Source organism: Triturus cristatus, chromosome 1_2 (assembly GCF_964204655.1).
Source record: "Triturus cristatus chromosome 1_2, aTriCri1.1, whole genome shotgun sequence".
Classification (NCBI taxonomy): domain Eukaryota; kingdom Metazoa; phylum Chordata; class Amphibia; order Caudata; family Salamandridae; genus Triturus; species Triturus cristatus.
The window spans coordinates 71159932-71177496 of NC_140580.1; the positions used below are offsets into that span (position 1 = coordinate 71159932).

Here is a 17565-nt window from a genome sequence, read left to right on the forward strand (position 1 = left end):
ACTAGAATGGTCACTCCAGGGTTTCTTCTACAATCAATATGTTTTGAATACAGTCATAACTGCTTTGAAAACAATCATAAATGATTTTCCAAACAAATGCGATCATGCACAGCGGACTGTTGGCCAAGGATGAAAAAAGTGGTGACCCTTATGCAGAATTATGCAGTGCTTGAGGGTATGTTTATGTGCATCAGGTACAGGGATTAGGATATAATAGTAAGAGGCTGGTGTTTAAGAGACAGGAGGAAGCTACTATGTAAAAGGTCACCTATTTCAGAACCGTTATTGTCGTGTGGATGGGACAATGTATGTAAAAAGGGGTATACATGACAGGACTAGCCTAAAGGACATGACACCCACTCCTCATCAAAAGTTCAACAGAATCAGCTAAATAATAATAAAACTAAAGGTATAAAAGCATATGTTAGATCTGGGGGTCTCTAGTTGGCAGAGGTAAGTACCTAAGACCAAATAGGGACCCTTGATTCTAGTCAGGGCACAGGGACACACACTGTAGATAACCCCTGCTCACCCTCTAGGTAGCTTGGCACGAGCAGACAGGCTTATCCCCAAGGCAATGTGTTAGGTATTTGCACTCAATCACCACAATGACCCCCCAGTACACCACAAAGGTAGACCACACAGGTAGGTATATGAAAATATATCTTTATCTAGTTTAGCCGGAAAGAAAGACCATCACTTACAGGATGATTGCACATGAGCTTAATGGTTGCACTAGGTTACTAGGAAGTTCTTCTACTTAAAAATAGTCTCAAGTCTCTAATCGCTATCACAGGGGTATCACAGCAGGGCTGTGTGACCAAAGTCAGCTCTTCGCTAACTCTAGCGGTTCTTTTCTATGCTCTTCTCACCGTTGCGCTTTTCACTGAAGCCTCAGCGTGGGCGGAATCTCAGGAGCAGCCCCGGCCGATCCCGTCCGCTCTTCCGCCCGCTCTCGACAATCCAACGAGCGGCGGGGAGGCAGTTTGGCACTTCTCTTTCTGGGACCGCAGGCCGGGGGCGCTGAACACACTCGCTGCTCCCTCGGCGGGGACGGGTCACGCAGATGACTCGGGCACCACTTTCGACGGCTTCCCAGGATATTCCGATGACGCTGGCCAATCCCGGCGCGGCGTTAGCGAGGGGGCTCGATCCTCTCGACCAATGAGAGGGCAGAGGGCTCGATCTTTGCCTCCGAAGCGCCGGCAAGGTACGGCAAGATCGCGGGACGATGTACGGCCCTCTGGCAGCGGAAAACTTTCACAGCAACAGGGTTTGGAGGGTGCTGGCCACGGCAAGGCCGCCCTCAAGGTCCCAGGTGTTGATTTAAGGCAGAATTCACGGGGGGAGGCCACACAGACCTCCGACCCTCGCAAAAACCGTGTGCCGATGAGCACACCGATTAGGACTCTTAGCAGCTGTTGACAAATTCACGCTCCAGGCAGAAACAGCACGGTCTTGATAGCTTAGTTCAGTTTCTTGGGAACTTTTTAACCCTGGGTTCCAGGACAAGAGGCCAGCTCTTCTCAGGCCCTTGGAGATTCAGTCGAAGACACAGCACACAGCAAAGTCTCGGTAGATACAAGTAGGCAGGGGCACAGCACACATCAAGCCCTTCTCTCCTTCAGTTGAACAGCAGAACAGGTCAGCCCTTGGAGCACACAGCAAGGCAATCTTCCTCCAGTTCTTCAGCGGTCCTTCTTCTGGCAGAGGTTCTTCTTGATTGTAGAATCTGATTTTCTGTTGTCAGGGGTCCTTTACTTATACCCCTAAAAGTCTTAAAAGTCTTTGTGCAAGTGGGTCCTGAGCCCGGTCTGATCCAGTTCTGGGTGTTGCTGGAGCACTTTGTTTTCCTGGCTTCTTCTTTCCTTTCGGAGTGAGGGGCAGAGTCGTCAGCCGCCCAGCAGGAGGTGGAGCCAGCATTGTGGCAGGCAGGCACAGCCCTATTCACTCCCAGGTGCTATCTCCTCCCTCCACTCTACTTGCAAATGCAGTCATTCAGCAAAGGGCTGACTCATCCAACCTCCTGGGGGCTCCCTGGCCCCTGTCCCTCTCAAACCAGACAGTCAATCCACAAACCTGCCCAGGCACACAGAAGGGTCAGACAAGAGAACAGCTGCTCTCTAAAAAGTACTGTTCTCCAACTAAGGATTTAAAAACAACCTCTCCTAAAATATGTGTTATTAAATGCTGAGCTCAGGGATATCAAACACTCATGTCTTACCTTGTTCCTATGAGAAGATAGGCTGACAGCCATTGGGACCAGCCTCCCCCATGTTAGCCTATGGAGCAAGATAACCTTGCAGCAGTGAACACACAAAATGGCCGCTGTTCACTACCAGAGCATGGTACCTGCACTAGTACATGCTCTACCTTTTACATACACTGCACCCTGCCCAGGGGGGTACCTTGGGCCTTCCATAGGGATGACTGATGTGCACAAAAAGGGAAGGGTTAGGCCCGGCCAGTGTGGACACTGGCCAGGAGGACATGGCAGTCCAGGGACTGCAGGCAGGCCTGCGGTGGCAGGCCTGAGACACCATTTTAGGGCTACTCATGTGAGTGGCGCAATCAGCGCTGCAGGCCCACTAGTAGCATCTGTCATCACCAGCCCTGGCACACATAGTGCACTTTAATAGGGACTTCAGGGCGATACAAATATGCCAATCAGGTATATCCAATCAATATGATATTTTACACAGGGAGCACATGCACCTTAGCACTGATCAGCAGTGGTAAAGTGCCCAGAGTCCTATTGCCAACAACCACAGGTCAGAAAAACTAGAGGAGGAAGAAGCAAAAAGTTTGGGGATAACCCTGCAAAAAGGGCCAGTTCCAACAGCATAAAAATCCTTGTAAACTAAGATACTAAAAAACATTTCTTTGAAAACCTGTTAAAAATGTCCATAAAAGAAAAGCTATTTTCCCTAAAAGAATTCAAAAAGTTCCTCTAATCTTGTATATGTGGTTATTATTACCCTAGCCCTTTGAAAGCCACTATGCTCAGTTAGAGCAGAGAAGGAAAAATAAAACAAAGTCACTTTTGACCTTCAATTTCGTAAATGTTTAAAAAGTTGCCAAATAGTTCCAAGCACAGGAGAGGCCAGATTGTTTAGAAAGACTCAACATCGCTGGACATCGGATCCACACGTGGCAATCCCTCCAGAACTTCCAGTATCATGTTGAGTGAGCAAAGATGGTCATCTCTGGTTCCCGCAGCAGCCACTGGGGAAGAATTAGATGCCTGCACGCCTGGAACCGATGCCTGTACCCCTGGAGCAGAGCTGATATCCCTTCCAATAGGGGCGGACGCATGCCTTAGAGCCTCTTGAAATGCCATCATCAACATGGGAATACACTGTGGACAACTGTACACGTGGGCCTGCGAGGGCTCCAGGAGCACTTCTATGTCCGGTGGTGCAACCGATGGAAGTGTCAGACACTGGTCCAACACGCAGCCAAGTCCGCAGAAGAAGCAACGGAACACATGCAGGACATAGTCTAGTCAGACCGGTCTAAAAGACAGGAACCAATGCCGAAGCAGAGGCGATCCAAAAACACTTCCAAGTACAGAGTGTATGAAAGCTGGAATTACTCTGAAAATGGTCTGAAAGGTGGTTTAAGAGACCCGATCCAAGTCGCTTAAATAAGTGTAAGATCCCACTCGTATCAGACATGTTAAAGATACGATGAACCATTTCTCTGAAATGGATCGGGAAGTTCATACGGACCAGGGCCGGTGTCTCTGCCGATGACCTTGCAACCTGGAGATCAAAAGTCTCTCTGACTGAAGTTAAGGCCACATGTTGTTGACACAACATGGCTTTCAGTCTGCTCAGTGAATCAAACGAAACATTAAATGAAGGCCACAGTGGTACCTCCCTAATTTTGTGAGATGAGGGAAACAATACTTGCTTACAGCAAACAACCCTGAAGTTTACTGTGACTAGATATGCGATGCCTGGTGCCATCCAGCAACAGCTTTGATCATTCAGCATTAAATAACTACCATTCGAGAGCAACTCAAAAACTGAATGAATCACTGCAGCTGGGGAGCCTTTCAAGTAGCAAGATAAGTTTGCTTTTGATGCAATAAATGCTCCATGAAGTGACACCTCTTTGCACACTAAAGACCCACTTAAAGCTTTCTCACAGTCTGTTCCACTTAAGAAAAGGTCAGTGTCCTTATTTCTGCACTTATAGCTGTACGGCAACTCCCATGTTTCCTGTATGTATCCTTCAGCCAACGCTTCTTACCAGCTTGCTTGGATGTATCTAAGGCAGTATTGGAACCGGAATGTCATGATTGGCAGTGTGATATAGCCATGTATTAACCATTCTTTAGACTGTGACTCTGCTACTGTAAAAGGTAACTTCTCAAATTTTTAAATGAGCAGCATGGTGTACTTTGCATCTCTGCGTGCCATGGTCACTTGTCTGTCGGTCAGATTATATGCCGAAAACAAAGTTATGCTGTTAATGTACCACCATGACATGTGGCCAGAACGCAATGACTGTAGCTTCTAGCTTAAAAGCACAATGGAGCGCAATTGAAATTGCCCATGTTGTAGTATAGACAAATCTTGTTCCATAATGTCAATTGCTGAGGACACAATGTTGCCCAGTGAATACATTCTTGAAGAAAGTGTGGTCATACCATTGTCTACAACAGCCAAGGCCTTTTCTAGGTTAATTCTATCAATGTCACGTAATCTCTCAGCAGCCTCCTGTTGGGAGATTTTCCACAGTTCAATGTAGATGGCATATAAGAAGTGTTTTTACGCGGTTTCTTGGGGCCTAGAAAGAAATCCGTAAGATCCATGTTTTCTGATAGATAGGACAAGAGTTGTTTCACCTGTAATAGTGAGGAGGTTTTTAGCCATTCTAGGCACAACTTCCCAACACTAGAAGAAGTCACTACCCCTGGGTCATCTGTGTGTACATAGCGTGGGTCAGGCCTATGGATATTAAACCCTCCGGTGGTACCCGTGAATCTTGATTGACACCTATTCTTGTTGATAGGCCAAACCAATCATCCCATCCCATTGGGAGCTGATGAATTGTATGTGCCATTCTGTATCATTGCACCAAGCATCTCCTCACTTATCAGTGTGTCATTTAATAAACCTTCAATAGGTGTGGCCAAGGGAATGCTTGGTGTTTTCAGGTCTTTTATTTTTGCAAACCCGTAACAGGTAGTCTGTTGCACTGCTCTGTTCAGGAATATTATCTGTAATGGTATGAGGCAAGCTCTAAATTAAGCCTCTGTTTCCTGAATTTGCCAATCTTTCGTCCCCCCAGTGGATTTTGTGTCTATCGTGTCCCTCCAATAGTCAAAACCTTGTATAGACAGTTGGGAGATGAAAGGTGCTGAACATATGAGCTTGGTGTTTATCAGCATCATTGTTTTCGCAGTTGTATTTGTCTGTAGTAGCTTATAGTAATATGACATTGGGTCTGATGTATTGAACCCTGAGAGTATGCACATTTATGTGCAAATGTAGCAGAACTACCTTTTGGCGGTGTCGGACAATGTTTCCATTGATGGTAAGTGTTAACAGTACATGGGACACTAGCTCTGTGCAAAAAGTGATGTCCGTTATGCAGATAACAATACATACTGTCAAAGTCAGGTGTATCTTCATACAATTACCTGTTCTAAATCTGAGAGCATAGTATTTACAGTCTCAATGTCCCAATCATCAGAGAGTGTACTCGGGGTAATGAAATCATTCAATGAAATTTTAAAACATGTATAATTCTCAAAGGTTCAGTAGGACCAAATATATCACATGAACCTCTAGCCCAAACCCTACCATCCATTACTGGAACAGCTGAAATGATCACTAGGGACAGGTCTCTCTGTTCACGGTGTGATGACGTATGAGGTTTCAAGACCATGTTGACAGGTTGTACTGCAGAGCGTTGTGGGAGGTAATGTCCATTCAATAGTAGCAAAAAGACAGTTACTATACCAATCCAAATTAACAGGAACAGGATCCCTAATACAAACCGAAGATGGAACCAAGGGTAAGCTAAGTAAGTCTTTTTCAGCCGGAGACGCAGTTCAATCTATCTTTTGTAGCTCAGCCGTGTTTGTAGAACTGGCAGTTGCTTCTTGGGAAGATACATTGATGTAGATGTCATTATTGGGCCGAAGTGCAATTTGCGTTTCATTTGTACTTGGATTTTTTTCAACGTCAACTGGTGTAATTCGTACTCCGTTATTTGATGCTTTGTAATGCCCGGAATTCATTGAGTTCCTGTAAAACAGCCAAACGATCATTCACTTCAAATGGTTTTACATCTGCCACTGTGCTGGCATAATCAAGATCAGGTACCCACATTCCTGTCCCAAACAGAATCTCATAGGGGGTACGTCCTCCCAAAGAACTTCTTGCCATGTTGTTTAGTGCCCTCTGGACCCCATATAGGTGATTGACCCAACTACTGTCCACACCCTATACCCATGCTGTTAAGGATTGCTTGAGGTCCCAGTTTTTCCTCTCCATCACCAAAATTCCCTTGGGATGGTAGGGGTAGGAGTACCGCAAGCCACGGCCAAACTTTCCATGGCTTCCTTGTAAGCTCATGAGCTAAACGCAGTGCCATAGTCGGAATGTAACATGCCATTTGCATATGTCCTGATGAAGACTCGCAAATGCTTTATAACAGTTCGAGTGTCAGCCGAGCGCTTAGGCCAAACCCATAGAAATCTAGAGCATAAATCCACTGCCACCAAGATGTACTTGTAAGCCCCGTCTGATTTTAAGGGGCTGCAGTGATCCAATATGACACATGGGAGCGATAAGTCTGAAATGAGTAATGGTGTTTGCAGTGGCTGTGCTACGGTAGAACCTTTTTATCTGCTGGCAGATGTCGCACTTTAGGCCATAACCCTTGGTTTGTTTAGACAAACCTGGCCACCAGAATCGCTGCTTCAGTAATGAAATTGTAGCAGTGAATTCTGCGTTTGCTGAGAAAGCCCGGGTGTATTGCTCAGCTTCGCCCACGGAGTGTACGTAGTGCTGGCTGCTTCGTGGTTAACGAAGTAGGCGTAGCAGGCAGCGCTACGCACACGTCACGGCGAAGCAGAGCTGCCCGCCACCCACCCCCCGCCCACCCTTATTTTAAAATAATTTAAAGAATTTAAAAGTAAGAGAAAATGCCTTACCTGCGGTGCGGCGTCCCGGGGCTCCCTCTTCCTGGTTGACGGCAACTTCTTCTCACAAATGCGCATGCGCGGACGCCCACGCATGCGCATTTGTGAGAAGAAGTTGCCGTCAACCAGGAAGAGGGAGCCCCGGGACGCCGCACCGCAGGTAAGGCATTTTACTTACTTTTAAAATACTTTAACCTATTTTAAAATGCGGGCGGGTGGGAGACGGGTGGCGCGTAGTGGGGCTACGCGGAGCATGCAAGTGTGCGTAGATTTGGCCACACTACGCTATGCACCACGTAGCCCCACTATGCCCAGGGTTAGTGCTGAGCCCAGACACTTTTGTGCAGCTAGAATTAAGCCTAATCTGTGATCCATGTTTGGTATAACTCTATCCTCTACTCCTGGAATTTGAGCATACGGAGCGTTTTGCACATCTAATTTATATGAATATTTGAGTGAAAAGCCCTTTGGAACGGCAGAGCCATTTTTCAAGGCATTGACTGCTATCAGTATGTCTCCGTGTGTTCTCGTGATAGAACGAGTGATTGCAGCAATGGCAGCAGTTCACACTGTCGCCTGGTTGGCTTCATCAACCAGTGAATTCCCTTCAACATGTATACCAACAAGCTGGTGACTCAAGGTGTGAATAATTTGAGGCCGTGGCAGGCATGCTTTCAGCTTTGCCACTTGTTTCCATAACAATTCATGCCTAATTGTGCTACCCTTGGAATCTCTAAACCCATTCTGGTCCCAGAAATGAAGATATTCATTGTAGGACTGCACACAGTAAAATGAATCACACACTATCAGTGTGGGGAATTCCCGATTGGTTTACTGTAGTGCCACTATCAGGGCTTTTAGTTCTGCCAGCTGTGAGGTACAATCTCCTAGAGATTGTGTATTCGCATTGCTGGGATAGAACTTACCGTCCCACATACGACCCTTCACTATAGCACATGCTGTGAGGCTCACCTGGATTTACTGCAGGGACGAAATGGATGGAATTGATGATAGGTCCCAACTTCCCTCACCTACCTCCTTCGCCCAACTAGGTCAAAGCAAAAGAGGGAAGGTGGGGAAGAAGGGAAACAAAACAAGGGAACGAAGAAGGGGTTCACTTCCACTGGTTCTTCTGTTGAGTGGTCACCAAGAATCCTAAAGGAAAAAACACAAGGTAAGTACTGTTCTAGTGTACAATTAACTGGTTGTACATTTACACCCTACTTTTAAGGAAATACCTGTGAAGGAATATGCTAAGCATGTGTGGGGGCACAACTCCCATGGACTGTAGAACACTTACAGTATCTGAAATAGGAAATACAATGTTGAGTATGTATAAGGACTGCAAGAGTTGGGCAACAAACAAGAGATGAACATTAATATACTAAACTATGTTAGAAGCACCATAGGAGTATATTAGACCCTTTAAATATTAGTCATCCGTTAAGCCTGAATTTGGGAAAAACCAAAAAACTCATTTCCCAGGAGAGAGCACGAATAAAAATAGGGCAAAAAGCACAGGATCGCTTTAAACAAAAAAAGTGGATTTACCTATTATTAATAATATAATCTCTCTTTTTCCATTGCAGCAAGAAGAGACTTAATAAAATCAAATGACCACCAGAATCACACTTCTAACAATAAAGTCATCATATAAGTGTGACCTTCCTTCTACTTACATAGGAAAATAAACACTAGCAACTAAGAAACTGCGATTCTTTACAACCCCTGCTTTCTTTGCATTTCAGAGGCAAGCTGCCTGGGAAGCCAAGGGTTAAGAAGCTGAGGTTCCAAGGGAACAATGTTACCGGCCGGCAAGAAGCTACGCAATGAATTGCTCCGGAAGAGCACCAGAGCACGTATCACGAAGAGGCCGTGCAATCAAGGGCCGAAGCGACGACCAACAGCCAACTACTGCTGAAGCATTCAGGTAAGTGCGGCAGTGAATCGGTGGGAGGCCTGGCGAAATCTGTGCTGGAACGCGAAGTGCTTTACCAAGACGGACCCCTCCCTTAAGTATGCCACAAGCACCGCCCTCACCCGCTGACAGAAAACCGCAGGTGGGTCTCGCGTCAGCGTTCCCGAGTGGGGGGAAGAATGCTGCCACAGGTAGGGTACCCCATAGAGCGTGACACATGCTGTGCTATACTGTTGTTTACTTCCAGTGGCAGGCTGAGCAGAACCATCAGTGTAAATGATGTATTCATATTTCTCTAGAGGCAAGATTTTAGAGAGTATTCTTGTTCGTACTGCAGGAATGTCTGTGTTTTTAATGTAGGATCATATTTGTAATCTACATCTTTTGCAGTGAGAGAATTAGCCCATTTTATCCATTGTGGATGTAGTGCTTTCACATATGGAATGCTAGCTTTGGTAACAGCTTCTAAAGTTGGTACCGGGGTTACAATGATAATTCGTTTCCCCTGTGCTAGTGCGCTTACTCTCACTACAAAAGACACACAATTGATGGACGAAATGCAGAACAAATCAAAACATTCACCCCCAGTCAAGAGATCTGGGTTAAATACATTATTCTTTTGCTCACCATGTCACCCAAGTTTAGACCTGGCCATATGCAAATCAGTCTTGACCCTCTGTCTCATGGGAACAGTCCGCCCGAACTACCAAGCCAGGTCCTCCCTGGATCGCAAACAAGCATCCTAGGACCGGTTTCGGGGATTTACCCCATATCAGCCAAGATAGCTTGATTCCAGTGGCACAGTGAGCCCGGGACCCACGTCTGGGCATACCCGGCGCACTTAGGGCGAGAAAGCAAAAGACAAACAATTGATGGACGAAATGCAGAACAAATCAAAACATTGCCATGCCACTGGAGTCATGCTATCCTGGCTGATGAGGGGTGAAACCCCGAAACCAGTCCTAGGATGCTTTTTTCCAGTCCAGGGAGAACCTGGCCTGGCAGTTTGGGCTGGACTGTTCCCATTGGACACAGGGTTAAGACTGATTTGCATATGGCTGGGTTTAAACTAGAATGGCATGGGGAGCAAAAAAAAACAATGGATTTAGGCCCAGATCTCTGTACTAGGGTGAATGTATGACATTGTTCTGCATTCTGTCAATCAATTGTTGTTTTCGCCTTTCTCTCACTACAGCAGTCTGTACTTCTGTCAGTATTTTTTCTGTGGCTGCAAATCACATTTCTGCATTTGAGAATAAATGTGATTTGTATGCAATTGGGACTGTCCCACCTTCATTGAAAGTGATTATGTATATCCTGATAAATCCAGTACCACCTCGATCACCAAGTTGGTAGAATTCACACGTGTGTGCAAATGTTTTGATGCTAGCATGTCAGCCTGAACTGAACGTAGTATATCTGTATCTTCCTGTGTCAACTGTGTGCAGTGAAATCAGGCCTGATTAAGTCATAGAAAGGTTTACTTTTTCTGCGTAATCCAGATTGTATGTTCTGCCAAAATTTAGAAATCCTAAAATAGATTGCAAACCCTTTAGATTCTTTGAAGGTTGAAGCAGCGCACATTTTTCTAAAAAGTTGACTGCCAGGCTCTTGCCTTCACTTTATAGCTCATATCCCAAAAATAGGACATTAAGATGGACAATTTTTGATTTCTTGAAACTAAAATTGTAGCTCAAATTGGCGAATCCCACAATTATGTTGTCCTTCTACACAAGTATTCAAGTAATTCATCGTCCGTCAGATAGATGTCATCTACGTAGGAAACTGCCTCTTCATCGCATGTTTGTAATAATTCTGACACTCTCGCTGAGACTAGCCCCAGGCCATTCTTATACCCATGGGGCAAACAACGGAAGTGACTCTGAGTGTCAAGGGCAGAAAATGCTGTCAAATATCTGCTTTCTGGAGCTATATTTTGGCAGAAGAATCCATTTGAGATATCTAATGTTGTTTTGTATTTCTTCCGCACAATGTTATTCATTAATGCGGCACTGTGTGCGTTTTGTACTGCAAATGTTCTTGTGCATGTGTTTAAATCATGGTAATCCAAAACTAGACGATATGAGTTGTCAGGTTTCATTACGGGAAACAATGGATTGTTCATTGGGGAGTTTCAAGTCTCAATCATACCTTGGTATTCGAGTTGGTCTAAGATTTCTTTGACCTGTCTTTTTGCATCTTTTTTAATAGGGTACTGTCTCTGTGGATTTGGAGTAGATTTTAATTGAATTTCGTGGTCCCACCCTACATGTTTGCAGTATAATGCCGGAGCTAGCGCCCACTCCTGCGCGAATGAATGTTTTAGAGATTCTGGAACGAGGTCGAAGAAAGCAGGCAAAATGACGCTTTCCCCTTTTGTGCAATCCATCACAAACTCAGGCGGCCAATCTTTTTCTGCTAACAGGATGTCATTTCCATATATTAAGTTATCCCAAAAGAGATCTTCAACTTTTCTTGAGATGTCCCCCTCTATTTGGAGTGTAATTTCATACAGTCTATGTCGGACAGCAACTCTAGTATCAGGTGTTTCCTCCGTGATATGTTTATTCAATACTGCTGTCACCAGAAAATCCTTCAGGTTCAGGCAAGGTATTGTTACTTCTGCCGCACTGTCTAGCATCATCAAAGCCCATTCCCCGTTCAGGAGCTGAGTCCTCAGTAACCTGAGCATGTCGAATTTTTAAGCCAGCTACTTTCTTCTTTTTGAATTGAGGTTTTGCTTTGAGTTGTTCTTCCTGTTTGATAATGTAATCTGAAGTACTATGTCTTTGGTCGATCTTCAGTCTTTTGTTCTGATCACCCGTCCCTCTCCAAGCTTTTTGATGAACCCTAAAAGGAACAAAAGGAATGTGTATCAGTGTCCTGATACCTATCAGGTTTCCTAATGTTATCACGATTCCTAAGGTTGTACCTCTTTTCAGAGGACTACCGTTGGGGAGACCCACCCCTTGATCGTGAATTCTTTTCTGTGTTATTATTTTTGGATTGTTTGTTATCCCACTTCTTTTTAGAAGAAGAGGGTGCTTGCTTCGAGTTGTTCTTGTCGGGGCTGCCCATCATTTGTGGCGTCCCAGCTTTGGCTCCCTAATTATCTTTCCCTAATGCAGCATAGGTTTCTTCAATAATTTTGGTAATTCTCGCTCCTTATTTATAGGAGCTATTTCCCTTAGGCGGCTGTGTATGGCCACTGCTGCTGCCTTCCCCTTTATGTTGCTCAGCATGATTGCAGAGACTTGGGCAGAATTACCCATCAGTTTCATCCCCAAGTCCAGGAAAGGTCCTGCCCCGTACTCATTCTGTATCTGGAATAACTGCAATGGAAGGGTACTGTGTACTCTGATGTATCGGCAGCAAAAATTGTTCCCCAAGTGGTACAATCCTCAATCGAGGCAGCCATCCCCGTTGGCAAGCAAATGGTTAGCATTCCATGTTTCTCCTGCAGACCCATATGGGGAAATACTGCTTCCAGCTGTGCAATTGTTTGTGCTATCCAGAACAGAATTTGCCCCAGTTTGGAAGGTATTGTCCCTATTACTGATTTCAGTGTGTGTGGCATAATTGTTGGTGTTGCTTGATGTGGACCAGCTGGACAATTTCTCGCAGGATGTACTGTCAATGTTCGCATGACAAACTGAGCAATGTGTCTGTATAGCCTGACTATGTCTCCGTATATTTTACAGACTTCGTCCACTGGTAGTATATCTATCTCGGGATGTTGAGTGTGTCACTAAGACCAGCCAGGTCACTCCTTCTATGCTGAGTGGACCGAGTCTCACAACAGATGTTGTGTGTAGGAGGGCGCCTTTAAACCAGTTTCTGTGTTGCTGGTAAGTTAACGGGACTTCAATGTCTTCATATGGAATGTATTCTTCTGGTAGTTTAACTACAATGTATGTGTGAAACAATTTAGTCTGCTGATTTGCAGGTGAGATCTGAACCCAAGAATAGTATACCTCTGATCCGAACACCTTGTGTGCCTCAATCATGAAGGTAACACAGCCACCTGTTGCTGGTACACCGTGTTCTAACAATTTCATAGTTACTGCATGCTTGCAGTTTTCTGAAATGTTAATTGCATTTGCAAATTCGTCTTCCTCCGAACCTCCACTGCTACTCACAGGGTCAGTCCTTTTTAAAGGAGAAGAAAAAAGTTAAAAGTTAGGGTTTTTACAATGTGGGAACAAGCTTGTTAAAACCTTTCAGCCAATACAAAGAGTATGTCTGCTCAGCTGAGGCAGATTTCCCTTCCCACTTCAGACGTCTCTGAAAAGTATGAGTAGGGCTTTCTGAGAAAGCATGACTGAACTACTCAGATTGTCACTGTTAATATAAGAACCAAACCAACGTTGGCAGCGCTACATCATGTAGTTCCTAGGAACTCAGGACCTGCGCATTTTGGATGACCTAAACTGAGGGCTGGGTGTCCTAACAATTTCTGGACACCCCCATAGGATATGTCAACCGTTAGACCAGATAGCTCTACAGTGCCACTACCACCCCCCTGTATCTTACAATGGTGTAGGTAGTTTTTGGCAACCACTGAACATGACAATCCTGATTCTTCAGGGATCTTAGAAAACAGTACAGTACTTTTCGCTCAGTTACTCGCGCTTACTTATTCTCAGAAAGTACACAAGAGGGTATCGGGACATCAAAACTGCATTCTAAGTGGTGCTTGTATCTGGCAAGTAGTGTTTGAGCTGGTCACTGAAAAGTGAAAGCTCAAATGGTAAAGAATGTGGAAAACGGGTTGCAGAAAACATTGGCCAATGATATTGACTTGCACCACACTAGTTCAAGGTGTGGTAAAGCCTCAACAAGATTATCAGGTTGTTGCAAATTCCCACCACCATCTCAGTCTCGGGGGAGTTCAATGGTTCGGGCGAGCTTCAGTCTCTGCAGTCTTCACTGACCCTAGGGGGTCAATCAGCAGCATGACTGCTTCCAGTTTTGATAGCTTGCTCTCACCTTCCAGTTATGAAAGCCTGTTCACCTTTCCTTGTCTTCCAAGCGTGAAGCTGGATTTGAGTAATAGTAGTGTTCTATGGAAGTATTTTAAAGCGTCATGCCTTTGCGAGTGGTTTAAAACCAGCAACTAATCATCCTGAATTCTCCACATAACTTCTCGCTCTCTGTTAAAGCAAAGGAAAATGAATATGTCCTACTTTGAGACAGAAATCTCCCAGAACAACAACAATTCAACATGGAAGAAGCCATACCCCCCACAACAATGCTCCTTCTGGTCATGACTTATCTGCTTATCCAAAGTACTCGAAGAACAAATGCATTTGGAGGAAGTGCATAGTGGTTATTAGCAGCACAACGTCTAATACTCCCTTCTGACTTCACAAGTAACACACTTTAATGGGCTTCTTGATGGTACCAAATGCTCAGCTATGAGAATGTGCATTTCAGAATACATTTTCTTCCATGAAATGATGTGACTGTCACTTTAACCAAACTAGCTGGGAATAGGGTAATTCCCATTGCATGTACAATGGTGGCTGGCAACATTAAAATATGGTGGGGCGCAGCGTGATGCTGAAAAACGCACCATAAATGCTGCTGGTCCTCAGTCTGGTATGTCTCTCCTCTCCCGGCAGGATCCTAGGGGTGACGACAAGCAGGAAAGGGAAGGACTTACTCCCTGTCAAGTGCAATGTGAATCCAACCAGTCCTGGAGCTGCTCTAATGCTGTTTTCAGCATGAGAGCAACTCCAGGATTGGTTGGAACAGGCTAACCCAGAGGTCATTTGAGGCCAGTGACCTTTGCCAGCAATCCCCCAGTTGTTTCACAGCGGTGGGATTGCTGGGTCTGAAGAGCACATATCGGGCTGGCTGTCACAAGACATCTGGCCAATCCAACATGCTCACTGGCAGGGGCAGCAGTCATCTTGCAATCTGCAGGAATCAGCCCTGCCCTCACACTTGTGCTATAACAGCGTGAGCCAGCAGCAAACTATAATAAAATGGTATTACCATTTGATTAATTTGTGTTTACCTGCTGTGCTCGCCCTTTAGGAGGAACCACCACTGATTGACTCTTTACATTGGGTCAAATTACAATAAAATATTTAAAACCTTAACCCATTTGGGACAAGAATACCAGTCTATTTCCTCTGCTGTCTCTTCATTGTTTACAGACCCACACCTACTACTTTGAAGAATTTCCCCTTGACTAACTAACAACTCAAGAGCTTCCCCCTGTGGAGGGTTATAGCTAAAACCACTATCTCCAAGGATTTTGGCATGAGGAGGAGCCCTATAATGAAGCATGCCACCTCAGGGTGGGTGAGGGCTTTCATCCTTTAAAATGATAGCACTTATCACAGACACACTGACTTTTCCTGCCCCAGTCTTTTTTCTTTTTTTGAAACACTATTACCTTTTGTTTTTACTAAACTGTTATGTATTCCATGCAGCCATGAAAAATGGGAGCATCTTTGATAAATAAAAGCAGATAAATAAAAACATCAGTTCATTTGGAACAACCCATGGGAAATGCTGTATCTCAATGAGCTCATTGATCAGCACAGGACTGTGAAACAATTAGAGAACCAATTCAAAACACCCAGACATACATCAAAAAGGCATTAAAAGAGATGTTACAAAAGTAATGAGGATGTGACTGAAGGAAGCCCGGAAGTTACTAGTCGAAGGCCCTCATTTAGAGGATGGCTACCTGTCCGTCAGTTCACTAGGGCAGTGAGTGCATATTCTCTATTGTCCTGGTAAACCAACCACCATATTTAGTGATCTCCAACAGCAGGTGGAAATCTCTGTACCTGCAACAGAGCCACCATGGCGGCTGCTCCGTTGAAGGCACTGAAAATGTATTGACCGGCTGCCATATTTAAATCACCGGCTCAGCAACAAACTCCTAAGTAAAAGTTTATTATTGAAAAACAAAAACAACAAATAAATGTCCCTGAAAGGCCAGGAATTTTCTTGCAGCGTTTGGGGGGTCATTTCTTTGACCAACAGCCCACTATCCAATGGACTGTCAGTCAAAGTTTTCTGCAGTAGAGCCAGAGCAGGCTCTGCCATCTGGAACTAATGCAGGGGAAGCACAAGTTGGCTGGGCAGGATATCTGCAATATTTTTAATGCCGTATGCCACCCGGGAATCTCTAAATGTGGCTCAATTTCTCCTGCAATCGAATAATTTGGATGCTGGTTTTGCACTCTGCACTGTAACCTCTGCTATCCTGTAAAAAGTAAATGTCTTACTTGAGTAGCAAGGGACTAGAATTGGTTTCAGTCACTCATGTAGTCTAGAAAGTCTTGTAGAAACAAAACTTGTAGCCAGACTTTAGCACACATTGTTGTTGGCATGCTTACAATATACATGACCATGCATTCATCTGTAATGTCCAAATTTGTCTTTTACAAAATATTCATCTATGTGACTGTTGTTCATGGGTGGGTAAGTAGGGCTGGTATGGGCTATTGCTCAGGATATAGAAGATCCCGGAGTGATTTGGTGTCGCATTTAACCACATCTTCCCTACCAGGTATGGGATCTATTTGGTGTATATTAAGACACACCTCCAAACAAATCACACAGCCCAGGGGAATAGGGTTAGGGGTTGGATGAATGGAAAGGGAATGGGGTTTGGGGAAAGGTGTGACAAATACAAACACAACACAAGAACATTATTCATGAGGGTGATGAGCAGCACATCATCATTATCAATCTGTTCCTGGAAAAAAACAAAGGAATGAGTATGGCATAGTACATTTAAAGGCATTTGCAAACATTTCTTCTGCCCCAGAGACACAAGTTATTACATATCTAAATCTTCTGTCTTCTAGGTTTGAGAAAAATAAATTATAGAGGAATGAATTGAACCCACCCAGTTCTAAAAATATGATTATTAAAAGAAAAATGATACTGTGTAGCCAAATTGTGTGGGGCGTCTGCATTCTCCTCCTTAATGTCCATCACTTTTGGGTGCTTGTATTTACCGGTCCAGTACCTCAGCTACTGCTTGAGCTCAGCTTTCGCCTTTCGCTCATGCAGGAGATGAGAAGGCCTCCAGATTGTAAAACAGGCACTGTATTGTAGAGTCAAGGAGAAGAACAGAAGGAAGGTAAGCTTCATGAGGAGTATACCAAGAAGACTCAGAGGTAGACCAAAACACAAGATGACTTGGAGTTTCACCTTTGCCACCAGTGCAACACACGCACCCAGCAATATTTCCCAAATCAACACACCTCTCTCCATTTCACATAGCTGAGAAATAGACCTCAGAGTCATGTTTTCCCTTTGAAGTCAATAACTTCCTTCTTCTAGCTGTTGATGAGGTAGTCCCGCCCATACTTCTCCTAACTCCAAGTAACTCCGACCCAAGCCAGATAGATGTGTAGTGCACTGCAATTGAAGAACAAGTAGAGAAACATAATTGCAGTATTTTGTATATGTTTGTGCTTGTTACCTAAAGAGACTGGTCTGTACTCTGAAG

General features: G+C 44.6%; 1 long non-coding RNA gene across 2 annotated transcripts in view; it reads left to right on the forward strand.

Annotated features, from left to right (window-relative positions):
• LOC146866820 (uncharacterized) overlaps positions 1-17565 on the forward strand; it is a 244371-nt gene that overhangs the window by 136580 nt on the left and 90226 nt on the right. For both annotated transcript variants that reach the window (XR_014965866.1, XR_014965872.1), the window contains one exon: positions 8911-9092. This is a non-coding gene — a long non-coding RNA (uncharacterized LOC146866820). The remainder of the gene's footprint in view (positions 1-8910; positions 9093-17565) is intronic.